Source organism: Protopterus annectens, chromosome 3.part0, assembly GCF_019279795.1.
Source record: "Protopterus annectens isolate FY-2018-M chromosome 3.part0, PAN1.0, whole genome shotgun sequence".
NCBI classification, from domain to species: Eukaryota; Metazoa; Chordata; order Ceratodontiformes; family Protopteridae; genus Protopterus; species Protopterus annectens.
In genome coordinates this window covers 1574491521-1574510940 of record NC_056731.1, presented here as the reverse complement: position 1 = coordinate 1574510940, position 19420 = coordinate 1574491521, and positions in this window count along the sequence as shown.

Below are 19420 nucleotides of genomic sequence, written 5' to 3'. Positions count from 1 at the left end.
AGAGGTCACATGGCCATATACTACCCAGTTATAGATGTGTGTGTGTGTGTGTGTGTGTGTGTGTGTGTGTGTGTGTGTGTGTGTGTGTGTGTGTGTGTGTGTGTGACATACATCTGTACAGAATCCCGCTGCTTTGTCAGAAATACACAACAGTTATGGTGGTCTGGCAGCAGTATGTCTTGCAAATATCTGGACATAACAGCACACTGGGTAATTACACTAAGCTGCTAGGCATGTAACAAAGCACTGTACAAACTACAGGCAGACTGCAACAACACTGGACTACATTTTGTATGGGGGAATACACATGTACCTGCAAATATAGCAGGCTCTACAGGCACGTCACAGCACAGAGTAACAGACACCTGTGACAAAACTGCATACCCACAACCAATGTGAACACAGCCACACCCACATATGGTATGCAAGCTTATTATGAAGCTATATGGACTGTCTGATAAACACCATCCTCATATATGCCACTCACACACTGACCCTACATAAACTGTGTCATGTCACAGTGTGGTTCAATGCCTGTCCATGGTATGGGACACGTGTGTGTGTTTGGCCCTACAAACATGTGCGCTAATAGGGTACCATGCACTGGAGCAGCATGTAACATCAGATAGAGCAGGACCAAGAACAATGGCATCAATCACAGTATGTGCACAGGCCAAGGTACGTATTCGCAATGCACATACTGTCGACAATCACCATAAGTATATAGACCCCAGTACTGTACACACATCTGCAGAATGCCCAGGTTATGTCCTCAGAAATAACCTCTACTATACATAACATGTCTAGCAGTCTGATATCTGACTGGCTTGTTATCAGGTATGATGTCAATAAATAATGGTGTACAGAACATATGCAGCTCTTACTGCATGACATATGTACAAAGGTTGACAGACTTGTGGCTGGAGCCACAAACACTGGGCCAATATTGGCATGTTGCTGTGATACCCTCATACATTTACTGTTGTAACAGGGTTTGTTGTGACATATGCCCTATGAGGGATATGAAATCAATAATTCTCATGGCTGTCACGATGTACTGACTTTAATCCTCAGACTATGCTTCTGCAGTTCTAAGATTGGTGATCTGTGAGTAACATAAGGAACATAAGACTCCAAACACTGCCCAGTCTGCAGATAACCCTACAGGTGGAAGTTTCCTCAAACACATAACACTGTCATGACAGGTATTAAATCATGTAGACAATCAATATCCACACACACCCTGTTAAACCAACATTACTCCAAATGCAGAAGAGCAACACATTCTGTAGTCATGTCTGGCACACCCCCTCCTGTTTGTTGGCCTGTTTCCACAGTGTATGTTGTTAGAGGTAAATCCCAATACCATATGTGATGCTGTTTGCCAAACACCAACATGAGGTCCGGCTCACAGTGAATGAAAAGGCCCAACACCCACATGATGTTCCTAGATATTGGAGTGTGTTTCCATGCAATTGGCTATGGGAATGTTACCACAGCTGTTCCACATGCAATCAGCTGGAGGAGGACTGCAATTCATGCAGAGGCCATCAGCTGATCAAGAGCATCACTTACAAAACACAAGCTGCTGCCTAAGCAAAGCAGGTGTATTTCTCCAAATCCACCAGAGAGGGAGTGAGAGAGACAGACAGAGACAAAGTAAGACAGGGAGGGGTTGGGAGAGTAAAATCTAAGCATGTTTGTGTTTCAAAACCCCCTAGCTGACTATGTATTGCTATCAAATGTCTAGGCAGTTATTGCATGTGCCACAGAGCTTACATGTTGAGGAGCTGTCCAAAGGTATATCTGATGGTGAGTGACATCTGCAACAGTGATATAGGAGCAATAAGGTAGGTGTAGTACACATGCCTGTCCACATGAACAGGTGTCACCGTCGACACAGCCACACTCTCTCAGGGACTCACACACATTAACACAGTTGGCAGGGTCAGGAATAGACTTCCTAGCAAACTAGTTTGCTACAATACAGTAATATGCAGGTATCCCATGCACTGCAGGGGTTATCCAGATGATATATGGGCAAAGGGTATGTGAAGGTGTCTGACATCAGATGGCATGCTTCAGTAGGTCAGTGGGAGGTGTAGTGAGTGTGAATGGAGTCGAAATCATTATACTCTACACACACAGACACAGGGTGCCAGTACTGACATGCATAGGTGCATTGCTTCACAGGTGTGTAGTGGTTGACTGTGCCAGAAGGCTGTACAAGGCTAGGTGAAGAGTATACCTTGGCATCAAACCATATGACAGTGGTCTGCAGTGTGGCTCAGGGGTATAGTGTCTGGACTGGCCCACATAGGTGGGTATTGTATTCACCATCCAGTCATCTGGGTTACTATTGCTGGTGGCCAATGCTGTGCAATGCTTGCCATGTATGTGTTCTATAGTCCATGACATAGACAGTGTCTGGGATGTTCACACGTCCCACATGCATGTTCTGTTTTATGTGGAACTGTACCTGGGGTGTCTGGGTCATGTTGTGTACACAGATTGTTATCATCAGCTGTGCCATTCCTGGCCTCATGTGGTGGGCACTGGCAATGGACACCAGGTTGACTCTGCACCTACACTGACAGCATGATACAAGTATTCCCTGGTGTTAGTGGCATCTGTCCATACAGGGCATGTGTTTAAGGCATGAAATGTCCTTTGTGGGTCACATTTGATGGCACTACAGTTGTTGCAGGTGTCCAGTGGGGAACATAGTGAAGGTGCACTGTTTGCAATTATGTGCCTATTGTAGTGATGGGACAGGGTGCCATGCCCTCTGCAATCACACCATGGTTACTATATGTGGGCAATATGCAGGGAACTACCAACAAAGCGGTTGTTGCCTAGCTGAGTGTGTTTGTGTATGAGACATGGGTCAAGAGTGTTCTCTGGGTAATACAAGGGTTGCCTAAATTGCTCGCCAGGCCTTGATGTCGCATGTAGGAGTATGGATTGTCAACCCCAGCCTCTCTGCTGTTTGACATCCGTTATCCTTTTAAGGTGGACATATAATAGGTCCACCATATAAGAAATTTGCAAAACCCACTCCACAATGAGTTCAGTTGTTACACACTCACAGCCACCTCCACACAGGATACGAATGACAAACACAGACTCAGTCTTACAGTTGCCATGTCTGGGATTGGAACTCCTACCTAAGTAGTACATCACACTACAGCATTACACAGTTATAGCACCTGCCATAGAGATTATTGTGCTATTTATTCCCCAAAGGTGTATTTCAAGGTGAATGACATCAGCAGGCTTGCCACAGAAGGGCAATGGAGGTTGTATTGACTGTGAATGGCCTCAAAAGCATTGCTCCCTACACAGATCAGCAAACACACACAAACATCCACACTTGCCATGTCTGGGAATAGAACCCCTACTGAACTAGTATATCACACTACAGCATTATGCTGTTATAGGACACACCACAGAGATTACTGGGCAGTGGCTTCCCCAAAGGTGTATTTCAAAGTGAATGACATCAGCAGGCTTGCCAAAGAAAGGCAGTGGAGGTTGTAGTGAATGTGCATGACCTCAAAAGCATTGCTCCTTATACAGACAAACATCCAGACTTGCCATGTCTGGTAATAAAACCCCTAACAAACTAGTATATCACACTACAGCATTACACTGTTATAGGACATGCCACAGAGATTACTGGGTTACTCTTTCCCTAAAGGTGTATTTCAAAGTGAATGACATCAGCAACCTTGCCAAGGTTGGGCAATGGAAGGTGTAGTTCATAGGTTCATAGGGTCATATGTTGATATTAGGCTATCGGCCCTAGGCCATATACATGCCTAGACATGATGTTTCTCTGGGTATGACTTCCCACAATACATACTTCCCTGCACCCCTGTCTAGCAGGGCAGCTGACATGATCCGCTGGGCAAATTTCCTATCTCCCATCCAATCATCCAGGTTCCTTTTGAAGAGGCCAAAGGGGCACTCTGCTTGACATGTGTGGGCAGTCCATTCCAGAGTTTGGGGAGTCTCTGGGTCAGGAACACATCCCTCCTGCATGTATTGTTCATTGTGATGACAGGATTTGGATCCCTGGAGCATGTGGCTGTGACGGTTTGGAATTCTCTAGGTGTAGCATGTCCAACAGCTATGGTTTTGACATGACATGTTATGTTAAGCAGAGATCACCTCTGAGAACACAATACATGACAGAGTATTGCTGGCTGATTTTCAGATGGTTAGCATAGGGCATCTGATTAAGGCCTGTGGTATGTCTGTGAGGTATGTCTGCAGCCTCTCTACTTGCTGCAGATGTCTTGTGAGGTATATACGTAATAGGCCATTGTAGTCTGTACTGGGTTTACTGAGAGATGCCTACAGTGGGACAATGGGCTCCTTTTCCTGGATGTAAAGCCCTTAGTGGGAGGTGTGCCACATAGGTGGGTTTCCTGACTGTTGTGGCGATGTGGTTATCAAAGGTGAGACCATTGTCCACCTGTATCTGCAAGTCTGTTATCACACTTTAGGTGTTTAGTGTACTGCCACCTATGTGGTACTTCACAGGTACATGTCCCTTCCCAATGGGGATAGCTATATATTTCTTGGCATTGATCTTGAGGCCATGGCTCAGGCACCAAGCATGTCTTTCTGTAAGGCCCTTCTGTAGAATATCCACATCATGTGGGGATTCAATATTGGCTCCCAGTGTGCAGTCATCTGCAAACTTTGTTTGCTGGTGTCCCTTACTGTTGGACTGTACTTCAGAGCAGTAGATGCTGAACAAGGGCAGTGCCAGGACTGAACCCTAAGGTACTCCAACTGTCACTTGTCTGGGGCTTGGGTTGGTGTCACCTACATTTACAGTGTGTGTTGTGTCAGTACAGCAGTTGGCAGCCCATCAGATGACATTGGGATTAATGGCCAGCATGATACATTTTATCTATGATTCCAGACTGGGGGATGGTTTTGAAGGGCTTGGCAAGGTCCAGATAGGCTGTGTGAACCACCTTACCCTCATCCATGGCTCTGGAGATGGATTCACAGTTGTCATTCAGGTTGAGGTGACATGATTGGCCCTTCACAAACCAAACCTGGTTAAGGTCCAGTGTTTACAGGGTGCCAATGCCTTTGTTTTAATTTCCATGATAATACATTCCATGGCCTTGCAGAGCAGGCACATCATACTGCTGGGGCTGTAGTTCTCAGAATCCAAGGTTGATCCCCCCTTGTGGACTGGGATAACTGTAGCTGTGTGCCACACAGTGGGCATGAAGTCTGAGGTGTGGCTATGATTAGACATGGCATGTAGGTAAGGTGCAAGTGCAGTTTGTAGCTCATGTAGTACACAGCCCGGGATGTTAACTGGTCCCATGGCTGCTGTTGTCATAGCTCTGTAGAGTGTGTTTTTTACCTATGTGGCCATTATTACCAGCATATGGCAATCTATCCATGTTGAGATGGGCCCTGTGGGGATTGGGAGGGGGGTGCAGTTGGCACCGAATCAATCTGCCAGGATATTGGCAATATCCCTGGGAGGAGTAGATTTAGTATCATCCTGTTGTAGCTCACAGCAGTTCTGAACATTGCCATTTAGATTCCTCACATAGCTATGGAATGGCTTGTAGTTGTCTTTGGCATCTGTGGCTATATAATGTTGGTAACTAGCCCTGGTGGATGTTATGAGGGGTCTCTGCCTTCTACTGTAGCTGGTAAAGGAGTATTTTACATCCTGGAAAGTCCCCCATGTCTGCAAAAGTTTCCTCCTTTTGTTGTAAAGTATGTTTATGGCAGAGGGTCACCACATTGGCATCCGTTTCTTGGATGGGGAGCATTGTGGTTCACTATGGGATGGCACAATTCATGCACAAGTGGATGTGCTCATACAGTGCCCATCATGTATGATTAAGCAGTTGTCCTTTCAGTTCCCTTCTGCATGGGTGTCATGATGTTAGTCATGTCTGATGTGTAGCATGACATTGGCTTTGGAGATGTGTGTTACAGAAGTGTCCTTACTGGGGTGTGGGGGTGGGATGTTGATGTTAAGGGTGATTAGCTCATGGCCATACCTGACCACCAATGGGGTAGCCATAGGTGTGGAGTATTGATGTCCCATGTTGGTAATGACCAGGTCTAGGATATTTGAGCCCCTGGTGGGACTATGGGTTACATGATCCAGGGCATTGGGAATTATGATGTCCAAGAACCATTGGGCACACGTGTTGGTACACAAGTAGTTTTCCCAGTTAATGGCAGGGTAGTGTAACTCACCCAGTATTAGGGTATTTGCTTGTATCATAATATTTCACGGTATGTTTCAAAGGCTGTAGTGGGTATCATGGGGCATGGTGGGGGATCTGTAGCAAGCTATACAGTTTGAAATGCAGTCTAACCTACTGTTAGTTGCACTGGGGGTATTTCAGACACATTCTGTTGGGCAAGTAGCCTGGTGGTGTGAATATCCTTGGTGAATATGGACACTCCTCCACCTTTATTGTTTTGGTCCTGGTTTGGTGGCCAACAGGTGTGGTGAGAGCTGTACCTGGTATTGCAGGGGTGCTCTCTGGAGGCTTGGATCAGGTCTCTGTTACTGTACAGTTATCAATGTTCTCCATTTGTAGGTGTGCGTAGTGACTGTGAATGGCAAAAAAATTGCTCCCTACACAAATACACAGAGTTTCACAGTTGCCATGTGTAGGCATAGAACTCCTACCTAACTAGTTTATCACACTACAGCATTAGGCCGTTATAGAACATGCCACAGAGATTACTGGGCTACTCTTTCCCCAAAGGTGTATTTCAAAGTGAATGACATCAGCAGGCTTACCAAAGAAGGGCACTGGAGGTTGTAGTGACTATGAATGGTTTCAAAAGCATTGGTCCCTACACAGACAAACAAACACACACACACACACACACACACACACACACACACAAATATCCACACTTGCTATGTTTGGGAATACAACTCTGACCTAACTAGTTTATCACACTACAATATTGCACAATTACAGGACGCACCACAGAGATTACTGGACTACTTCTTCCCCAAAGGTGTATTTCAAAGTGAATGACATCAGCAGGCTTGCCAAAGAAGGGTAGTGGAGGTTGTAGTGACTGTGAATGGCCTCAAAAGCATTGCTCCTTACACAGGCATACAAACACACACACTTGCCATGTCTGGGAATAGAACCCCTATCTAACTTGTTTATCACACTACAGCATTACACAGTTATAGGACACACCACAGAGATTACTGGGCTATTAATTCCCCGAAGGTGCATTTCAAAGTGAATGGCATCAGCAGGCTTGCCAAAGTAGGGCATTTGATATTGTAATAAGTGTGACTGGTCTAAAAAGGCATTGATCCCTACACAGACACACACAGTTGCCACGTCTGGGATTAGAACCTCTACCTGACTAGTACATTACACTGGTATAAAACACACCATGAAGATTAATCGGCAACTATTTCCCCAAAGGTGTATTTCAAGGTGAAAACATCAGCAGGCTTGCCATAGTAGGGCAATGGGGAGTGCAATGTGTGTGCCTGGGCCATAACCCATTCATCTAGAGGCAGACACACCACACTCAGGCACACACAGGTTTATATTCCACAGGTATGTGTATACAACTGCTAGATGGGTACTGACTTGTACAGTCATATTGCACAGTTAGCACTAGCACCACAGACATTATAATGCCGAGGGATTTCAGAGGCATATGTCTACGGTGATTGACATTTTCACATCATGTGGTTTTAGCCAATTGGATGTGTGCTGGGTGGGACAGGCCTTATGATGGAAGGCTCTTTGTCACTGTCACTCTCTTCCACACATCTTTGTATGTTTACTTTAGGTCTATTATAGTGTGTTGTCCTTGGATATATGTGTGTATTCCTATCCAATGTGTATGCAAAGCATGACTGGTGCATACTGAGGAGTGTATGCACTAACATCTGTGACTGTCAGATATGTATGGTCCACTGTTGTTGCTAGACATGGTCTTCATTTCTTTAAGTGTGTGAGCATGCCCAGTATGACCTTCTGTATTGAATGTGTGACTCCGTTCCAGTTTCATATGTTCATAGGTTGGTACTAGGCTATCGGCCCTATGGCCTATACAAGCCTAGCCATAACAATTCCCTGGCTATATAGGTAGATTGTACTCCAGTGCAGACTTTTGTGTTCTACACCTACAGGTAGCAAACTGTTTCTGCAGGATATCTGTAGATGAGTTGACAATATGGGGTCAAAATGGGCAATGGATAATTGGTTACTGTAGGTAATTGTGTCTGTGCTGCTTCTGCTACATGGTCCTGATGTTAGCAGAGACATTCAGAGATATGTACTGTTATACACTATGATGTTTTATGTAATCAAATACTGTCAGGTAGACATATTTGCTTGCAGTGATGTCCTGGGGAACACAAGGTGAATGCAGCTGTGTCCAGTATTGTGATCAGCAGCCTACATATTCTTATACACTCATGCCATTCTGGAGGGGAAACTGCAGACACTTGCTGCTGGGTCTGTGTAAATGGTTCAGCACCTTGGTACAGTGGTGGCAGGGGATCCATTGCTTGTACATCTATCGACGTGACAGTATTTCCATAGCTTGCTGTGGTGATACCTCACAACTGTATAGATTTACATAGGTTACCCAGAGGCAGGGGTCATAATTCTGGACATTACCCCTACACATTGTGGTTTACAAGCAGGTTTGTAGCCACCCATTCTTGTGTTTACAGCTGGGATAGCATGTGCACACGGATGAGTTTTGGACTTCACACACTCCATGCCGCCCATGCTCCCAGACCCCCCCCATTATTCTATCCTCTTCCATACATTATGCAAACATTCTCTGATATTTTCCTTATAGTTATTACCTCATCACAGCAATAATTTAGTGTTGGTTCACAGTTTATGCAGTGGGACATGGACATATTACTGTGATTTGTCCACATGGCCTTGCATTTGGGTTCTGTGGACCATGTTATGTTGTTATTTGGGAGTCCATGACATAACATACATTGGCAGTATGGGTGAGACACAGGCCTTTGGCAGTGGACTGTAGGCCATTTGGTAGTGATGCAGGCCAGCTGTAGCAGGCCGTTGCATTCTGTCAGTCCTACAGTCCCAGACTGCGATACACTATATTCCCCTGCGGTGACAGGGTAGGTGTGCAAGGTGTTCATGCCAATACTTTCTGTCAGTATTGGTCCAATGGTGTGGGTGCTGGCAGGGTGCTGCTTACAGCTAGGGACACACCTGCATGGGACACCTGCTCTGCATGCTGCATTCTTTCGCTATTGTCATACAGGTGGGGATCATATTGTACTCATTCCCAACAGCAGGGTTAAGGCCGGAGAGGTACCAGTGGGTGTTGGTGGGGTGAGCTGGGTACATATGTGCTATGGCCACTACTTGCATCTGACTCACAGATATGCATGGGGCATTCCACTTATGCTGGCGTGTGCAGGGACATCAGCTGTTTCTCAATACATCATTCCTATGACCTTTGTGGTTTGCCAGTGTTTGGCCAGATGACATCGGTATTCCCTACTACAAGCCCAGATAATGTGCTGCAAACCTGTATGTACAATTCTAAGGGTGTGTCAATTTGACAGTTACATATTATACACTGTCTGTCTGGGGTACTTCCCCCTGTGTAGTGCTTGTATATCTGAGCCGACAGTCATGCCATGTCCATCTTTCAGATGGTGACACATATTACTTCCAAACATTTACTATGGCTTACTGCTGGAATGTGTTATACTGGGAAGCATTGTGTTTGGCACTGCAGTTGTGAGAACTTGGCCCTGTCATCGACAGTACTGGGCAATGGCCACCAGGACAAACCTCTTCATGCAGACATACTGACCACTCTTACACAATATACAATACACACCAGCCTAACACACACAGACCTGCATATTGTACACATGCTACAATCTCTCCTGCTACCTTGGCCAGCTCAGCTAATCTGTGCTCCACTGTTATTATACCTACACATACATGTTACTACATTTCTACATAGGATTGGCAGGGGGGGGCACACCTGTGTGTTACTACGTATCTACATAGGATTGGGGGGGCACACCTTACTGTTACTACATTTCTACATAGGATTGGGGGGCACACCTGCTGTTAGTATGTGTCTACATAGGATTGGGGGGGGGGCAGACCTGACTGTTACTACAATTCTACATAGGATTGTGGGGGGGGCACACATGACTGTTACGGGTCTATATTATGAGATCGAAAAACCCTTTATGCGAATACCTAAACATCGACCCCTATACCACAAACCGCGAAAATCCCAAACTCACTAAACTGCGAAAAATAAAATATAGAACTATCATAGTCGGCCAAATCCACCACCCGCTACATAGTACCTACCCAAACAAAATAAATAAACCACATACATACACTAACCAAACCCTACTTCTAACCTAAAGTAAAGCACCAAAACCCTACTTTAACCCTACACTAAACCCCATATACACAACTAACTATGCACTATCCTTAACGCCTCCCTAACCTTAAGGTCTGTAACTACCGCACACTTCCCCTACAGACATACACCCACACAAAATAAATAATCCACATAGATACATTTAACAAAACCCTACTTCCAACACTACACTAAACCCCACATACACAACTATCTATGCACTATCCTTAACCCCTCCCTAACCCTAAAGTCCATTAGTACCGCACACATCCCCTACAGACATACACCCAAACAAAATAAATAATACACATACACACACTTAAAAAAACCCTACATCTAACACTACACTAAATCTTTCTTACATTACCTATCTATGCACTTACTTTAACCCAAGTCCTAACCCTAAAGTCCTATCTATCGTACACTTACCTTACAGAGCTCTACCGCAGACGGGCCAACCAAAACAAATCAACATTCCGGAATTTGCGGTTTTGGACGTTTGAGGTTCCTGTACTTCGAGCAATACAGGTCAACGTATTCGTATTCGCGTAAATGGGTTTTTGATCTTGTAATAGAAACCCGACTGTTACTACGTGTCTACATAGGTATTGGGGGTCACACCTGACTGTTACTACATTTCTACATAGGATTGGGGGGCACACCGGACTGTTACTACATTTCTACATAGGATTGGGGCGGCACACTGGACTGTTACTACATTTCTACATAGGATTGGGAGGGCACACGTGACACTTGTACACATTTGCTATGACTGTACTGGTATGCCAGGTACTCCATTTCATTCTGTATTTTAGCCTATCATGCTGACTAGTGGCATATCTGGCATATCAGTGTACTACAGGTCTTAGCTTTGATTGACCTACATTTCAGTTTCTGACTTCTTACCCTTCAGAACTAACATCCCACTGCCTGACCTGTTGTAGTCTGTCTGTGTAGGCCTGGAGGGGGGAGGTTACCTATAGCCATCAATCAGAGGCCTTAGCACAGCCTTAGTTTTTGTTTGTCTAACCCTGTCCTGCTGGCTAAGACTGTTGTTGGGTATGTGAGCCTCCCTGACTGGCATGTGTATGTCATATGGACACACTTGTGGCCCAGCACATTTCCTGCAGTGGGTTTCATCACCTTGTCTAGTACTGGCTACTATGGTGACACCAGTATTTGTAACAGATCTCACGCTGCCACTATAGGTGTCTATTATCTGGTGACATCCCATTCAGCCACCCTATTCCCTTGCATGCTCACATCCATACCATAGATACAAGTAACAACACATACTACTCCATTCGGCAATTGGTAGGAAGAGTGTCTTACCTTGTGGCTGTGCCAGTATTGAGGATGGTGCTGGAGGGCTGACTATGTCAGATGCACATTGTGCACTCCCTATATATGGTTAAGCACAGGTAGTGTCATGTTTGTCATCCCTTTTACTGTATGTGTAAGTCAGAGATAGGTGTCATTCCCTGGGTCCCTACTTTGTCAGTGTATGTGCTATGCATTGCCTCTTTGTCAAGGCCAGGGCATACTGGGCACACCTCCTTCTGCCTACTAGGGCAGGCTCAGGTTGTTCCTCCTCCAAATCACTCTGTGCCTGTGTGGGTCTTGGCAATGGTGGGGGGCTGTGTGGCCCTGCCCCATGCTGTTCCTGCTGCAGCTGTTTCCGCAGGATCATATTGTGTAGCATGGCACATAAAATTACAATTTGGGTACATGTAGCTGGTGAGTACTGCAAGGCTCCACCGGATGTGTCCAGGCACCGTAACCGTAACTTCAGCATCCCAAACACACACTATATTATGATTCTGGTCTGTGCGTGTGCCTCATTATGGAGTTCTTGTTCGGGTGTGTGTGCATTTCTGATGGGTGCCATCAGCCATGGCTCCAGTGCATAACCAGCATCCCCCACTAGATGACCATAAGGGATATCCTCACTGGCAAATCTCTGGTACAGCTGCATCAGATGCCAGATGTGGGAGTTATGATAGCTTCCAGGGCAGCCAGCACACACATTCATTATAATGCCCTGGGCATCACACACGACCTGGGAGTTGATGGAGGGGAAGCCCTTGCGGTTGATGTAGACCCTACCCTGCTCACTGGGTGGTGCTTTGATGCATATGTGTGTGCAGTCTATGGCACCCACTACCTCAGGGTATTCTGCTATTTGGTGGAAGAGATGCATATTTCTGGCAAATGCCTCACAGCTGTTGTGGAAATATACATGCTCACCGGCATGTGCTGACATGGCATCCAGGAACTGGTGGAGTACCCTGGATGCTGATGCCTGTGAGATCCCCATGATATCCCCAGTTGGCCTTTGGGAGGTACCTGTGGGTAGTATTCTTAGGCCTACACATACCTTGGTATCCACTGAGATGGGTTCCTCTCTGTTAGTTCTGTGTGACAGGTGTAGCCGGCACAGCTCAACAATTTGCTGTAGGAGGTCCCTGTCCACCCTATAGCACTCCACTATCTCCAGCTCATGTAGCCTCTGGTAGGTTACCCTGGGTCTGTACACTCTTCTCTGTCTCCTCACTGTGGGTTGGTCGACAGCATTCTCATCCTCACCACCCTCAGCCTCTTCCACATGTTGATATATGAGAGCAAAAGCAGCCCCTATCATTTTGTTGCTTTTGTTTGTTAAAAATTCCCCGCTTGTATACACCGGTGGTGTAGAGTATGTGGGAAAAAACAGAGGGAAAGGTGTTTGCTTAGTTTATAGTAGTGTTCTGGGCTGGGCTGCTGCCTGTGTAATTGTCTGATTCTGATACATTTCACCTCCCAGCTATGCTAGTTCTCCTTGATTACCTTCCTACTGCTGTTTTCCCTTCCCATTGCCTTCCTGTTTGAGCCTGGGGGCGTGCTGCGCAAACACAGTGCTCAGATGTGCACAGAGCTGCTATTTCCTGGTTTACTTTTTTTTCCCTTTAAAACCCGGTGCGCACATCTGCTTAGGCAATGTAAAGAGTGCTAGGCAGCCTCAGACACACCCCCTTGATTAGCTCTGCTAAGCTAAGGGCAAACCCATGCCACAGGGCTCCAGTAAGCTTACAGTATGCCTGACACCCCCACCCCCCCCATGATGTCAGGCTTGAACCATGCTATTCCTGCACTTACACAGCTGGATGCTGGCTAGCATTGACGGGAAATCTGGGATTCAGTATCATTCCCCTCATTTGCATAGGATTGCCTGCCAATGCATAATTACAGGTCCCACACTGAGCCTTTCCCCTTAGCAACCACTATTCACTGGCCATAGTGTCTTCTGCCTGCCATTGAGTATAATGGCAAAATAGTGATTTTGGTTAGAATACTTATTTCAGTTTTTTTTTTTTTTTTTATTTTCGGCTAGATCACATTTGCGTGCCGCTGCCCTACGCTTAAACAGCCAAAATTGGCTAAAAAAAAAAAAAATAAAAGTTATTTTTTTCTTTTTGTCAACCGTTTTCCATGCCAATGGCCATATATTTGGCCATTGGCATGCTTTACACATACTATACACCCTTTATTTGGAGTTGTCATGGCTCCGTTTTGTAGTTTGCAGAAATGTACTTGGTTACTAACCGAGTACATTTCTGCACACTACACTAGTCCTGCATGGCTGGCTGACAGCTTCCTGGATCACAAATTTACCTCATTTGCATGGTTTTCACCTGCAAATGGGGTAATTTGCATACAGGAGCTGTGTCCGTGCAGGAATAGTGCAGGAGCGCTTGTGCACGTCCCTCAAGCTTATTCCTGGAACGTACAGCAGCCATATTGCCTCCAGGAGCTCCTGCACGATTCCTGCACACCATGCAGGGCTTGCTGAATCTGGGGGCAAGACTTTTTTGTGCTTCACTTCAGAAGCAATACACACTGGAGCATATGTGGGATTAGATATCTCATCTAAATGTAAGACCTTTCTGACATATAAACTAACTTCAGATCTTTCCTCTATAATCTAACTGAAGGACTCTTTACAGCAATGACAATTACAATACTAGATATTTTGTTCTGCTAGCTAGTCATTGATACATAAGGCATTTAGCTTGAGATTGCCTGAAACAGAAACCTATCATAAAAGAGAAAACATGTTAGCAAAGCAAGACTGAGCAAGAGAAAAAAAATCTTTTAATTGAAAATATTTACAAGGCAGAAGTTTAATGCCAGCAAGCATTTTAAGAAACAATGCACATACAAAGAGACATGCATATTTGCTAATGTGCATGCACAGAATGTAAATGCAAATTTAAAACCTATGCTTTTTACAATTCAGTCAAACAGTCAGGCTAGTATATTATATCCAGGCTAGTACATTATATCTGAAGGAACCGGATGGCTAAACATTCCTACTATTTGTTATTTCTGCTGTTAAACAGCACCATCATGGTTTGCAGTTTTATGTTGCTGACAGAAAATGTCAACATTGATCACTTAAGACCTGTCCATATACAAAAAATGAGTGTTCAACTTTTGCAATGGAACTTGGAATCCATATAACTCTCAGTGCAGTTTCAGACAGTGTGGGGATATGCACAGCCTTTGAAAACCAGCACTTGTGTAGTCAAATGAGGACAGTGGTGGCAGTTTCTGGACATCTTTACAAACACACACTTCCTAGACCTTAAGAAGTTGACCTGGATTAACTGTATTAAAATTTACCATGATGGTGGCAGAGAACTGAAAGGCATTGTTATGTTGTAGTAAACTACATGCATTCAAGATTCTGCAGGACTTCAAAGGAGAAACGGAAGGGTTGCTACCAAGATACCTTTGCTCAACTTAAAGGCAGACCTGGGCAGTTGAGTGCTCTCTTCCTTGGTGTTGGGCCTAAGCAGATGAATGAAAACATCAGTTTTCATCCCAAAGCCTGTATTTTTCATGAGCCCCACTTAATAGCAACTCTGAAGGGACATAAGCATATTGTATGCTGAGACTGACAGACGTCTGTCCTCAAACTGCAGAGTTTTGATGGCTGTGATCAAGTGTAATATGTTTTCTAAGATGAAACTCAGCTGAAGTTCATGCAGCAGAGCCTATAGTTGGATCATGGATGTTGTATTACTGTCACCTTTAATGAAGAGGTCCCGCAGGTATTGCAGATGTGCTGTGTTGTACTGCATAGCTTGTATTATTGCATATGTGCCACATGGTACTGCATAGCTGTAAACTATGCATTCTGTCTTATTATCACTGGCACAGATGGCAGTGCAATGAGATACTTGTTGAACCCAAGCTCTTCCAAGACAGCTAAATATTCCACTTTTTGGACACTGCTGGAGTACAATAAATCCATTGAGTCTTTAAATAGTGAACCCATGTGTCACTCACAAGGGCCAGCACATGAGCTCAGCAAGGGGCATGAAGTGTTTCCTTAAAGCATTTTATCGTGTTGTGGGAGCTGTCACTCACAAAGGCAAGTCATATTTCATATTTTGTGGGTCAGCACTGTAGGTTTGCAATCACTTCAGCACAGCATGAGCTACTGTCGAATGATTCACAAATGAGTTCTTTGTGCAGTTGGTCATGTATGATTTCCCTTATTGGAGTACAAATATAGCATTTACAATGCAGCATGCATTGCTGTCTGTGCTTTCATCACATATGACTGCCAGTGCTTTTCCTTGTATAGCAAATGCCTGTTTTCTTGTGTTCCTACAACTTTGAAAGTTAAATCTGGTGTATAATACTTTTCCATCCACTGCCATAGCTAAAGACTGTTCAATTAATTTTTTGATCAGGATATTTGCATCACACAATGCTTGTAGATTATCCAAAGCACACTCTCTCTTCTGGCTACCGATGCTTCTTTGCTTTATAGCTTGTGAGCAGCATTGTCTGTTGTGATGAATGCTGTTTACCTCCCTTCTCGTTTTTTTGCTGGAGTTTCCTGCTTGTAAGATGGTCTGTGATGGTATCCTTCCTGGCGTGATCTAGGCAGCAGTTACAAGCAGAATGGAACACATTCTCTCCATCTAGACAGAGGCTCCCGGATCTGAATTGTCAAACATAATCTGCATTAGTTTTGTTGCAGAGCTTTGCTTTCTTGCTAAGTGTGGAAAACATTATAGATTGATTTATTGACTGAAGTTTGTCTGAATGGTGAAGTACTGAAACCAGAAAAATAAAAATAAATTACTAACTGCAGTATCAGAAGACAATATGACTGCTTGATTGTCCTATTGTATTCGGTACATGTGATAAATCCTATCCACAATATGTGCATACTTTTTGTGAAATGTTAATGCACCATCCTTTTTCATAGAGAAGATGAACTATTCTATACAATTCTTAGGCCAAACAGGGATTTTGCATACAGACTGTGGTAGCATGGAAGTGCATTGTTATAAATGTGATGCTGACCTTCACAAATACATATAAACTGTGAGGAGAATGGGAGTACCCCTTCAATTATTTCAAGGCATGCATTGACTTTGAATAGAAACAGAAGCCATTATGACACTGGGTCATGTGACATCAATTCCAGAACAGCAGTAGTAGCTCAATATGGTTCCCATCCTTTGGCAGGGCAGCTGCACTGGTAACCAAAGTGATGTATGTCCCATTCTCCAACAGAAGCAGTAGCCAAGTGCAGTTCTCATCCTCTAATATGACAATAATAATTCAGTATAGATCCCATCCACCAATGGCTATGCTTCTATCCTACTGCAGTATGAACTCTGATTTCCATCCTCCAGTAGGTCAACAGCAGCAATAATTCAGTCCATCCTCCAGCAGAATGACATGAGTGAACCATAAGTTTTGGCACACAAGTTCCATCTAGGGTAGATCTGCCATTCTATGAAAACAACGCTTCTCCACCCCCTCACCCCCATTAATAATGGAACAGCAGTATCATTACAACAGCAAAACTATGATCTTGCAAGTTGCCTGTGTGTCATGTGTGCCCTTTGCATGGCAGAAAAGCAGTGCAGTTTATGTAGACATAGTTGCCAAGTGATCACTTCACCCTCACAGCCTTTAAAAATCTCACTGCAACAATTCTACACCATTATAAATACATAAACCTGACTGAACAAAGGATTAGAGGTCCAGTTACTTTCATCCACAAATAGCCACCAACTCCAGCCAGTGCAAGAATCAGGGACAAAGCCAAAAATAATGAGGGGCAATGATTCAAAATGAGAGACAGAATTCACATATTCTTAAAGCTGAAAGGATGATAGTTCTGGTGTGCATTTACCGAAGAAAGACATTTTAAACCTCATATTTCTATTAGTTTATGAGTGCAGTCTTCAATGCTTTCTCAAAATTCCACAAAATGTGAGGAACAGATAAAAAATATTAGGCAAAGTCGGGTGCACTGAGAAATCAGGGACAATTTCAACAAAACGGCAGCCACAAAATAAATATTTGGACTTGTTTCATACAAATGTAAGACTAGTCCTATAAAGCCAGACATTAAATTAACCAAACAACAAGAATAAAGTGCCTTCAGCCTCAGTCAACCCCCTCCAGTTTAATGACTGTACATACACACATACATACATACTGTACATACATACAAATATTTCAAGCATGGGATTTAATGCCTTACTAGGTTGTCAATATACCAAAACATTTGTTTACATAATAAGTGTCCAGTCTGTTCTTAAAAATATCTAAACTAGTACTTGCTTTAATGCAATTTGGTAGTCTGTTCCATGCATCAGCTGCTCTCTCAGAGAACTTTTTCATTCACATAGACTCATTTTTAAATGTTTCCAAGTCTTTTGGGTTTTTAATACCATGATGGGAATGGACCCCATTCCTAAGTCAAAGTACGATTAAAGTTTATGAAATTAGTATTGTTTCAGTCTTTGATGTCAGCCAAAAGTGCTCTTTGCAGCACCCACAATGTGCCCAGTATTGACTCCTTCTGCAATGTGTATAGGGTTACATGTATTGGTAGCATATCTAAATATGATTGTAGATTCTTTTTTATAAGACCCATTGCTCCTACTACTTTTGGAACTGTCAAGGTATCTTTCTCCCACATTGCTCTTATTTCTGCTTGCAATTCCTAATATTTTATGACTTTGTGTCTCTTTGTACACAAGACACTGTAGTCACTGGGTGTGGCAATTTCAGTGATCAATGCTACTCTTGTCTTCTTTTCTTGGACCACTACATCCAGTTTTCTAACATATGTCTTTTGAACTGTTGGTAATGAGTGATCCCATGTGATGTAGACTTCATCATTTTCTCTGATGCTTTGTGGCTCATGTTTCCAGTGTTTTTCAGCCACTTCAATACCATAATGGTTGCACAATCCCCAGAGTAACAGTCTTGCCACATTATTATGCCTTTTAATATACAGTTCTTCTGCCATTAGTATGTCATAACCAGCAACGACATGCGTTCGATCCTGTTCAACATGAGGTTCTTCCAGAAGTTTTCTATACTTGTAACTATATTTATGCATTTTCCACATTTCTTGCCTTCTCATCTGGTCCTTCACCTTATATTCCTCCTTTTGTTTTTTGGCACATTCAGTTGCTGCCTGATTTTTTTATATACTTCTGGTTTGATTTCCATTCCTGCTTGACACAGATATGCTTCTGCTAGACTAAACAGAGAAGTCATCTTAGATTTATTCTCCTCATGTTTCAAAACTTTCACTCTGTTCTGGTCTTGTGAGGTCAGCAGATATGTATGCAGTCCCATGATTGCAGATTTATACATGTAATCAGTTTCAAGGAGGTCCATCCCTTCTTCAGAACGGGAAATAATATAATCTTGGTATGCACTGATTTTTATTTGGTAGCATGAAGCATGCTTCTTGTTTTCCTGTCTAATCTATCCAACATGTTTTGGAGCCAATCAATCACTCCAAAACTGTAAGTTAGGACAGAAAGGGCAAATTGGTTTATAGCTTGAATTTTGTTCCTAGATGTCAACACTGTTTTAAGGATTAATTTAGGTCTTCTAAAGTATTCCTTACTAAGTTTCATTCACATGTGTTCATGCTTTATTGTTGATC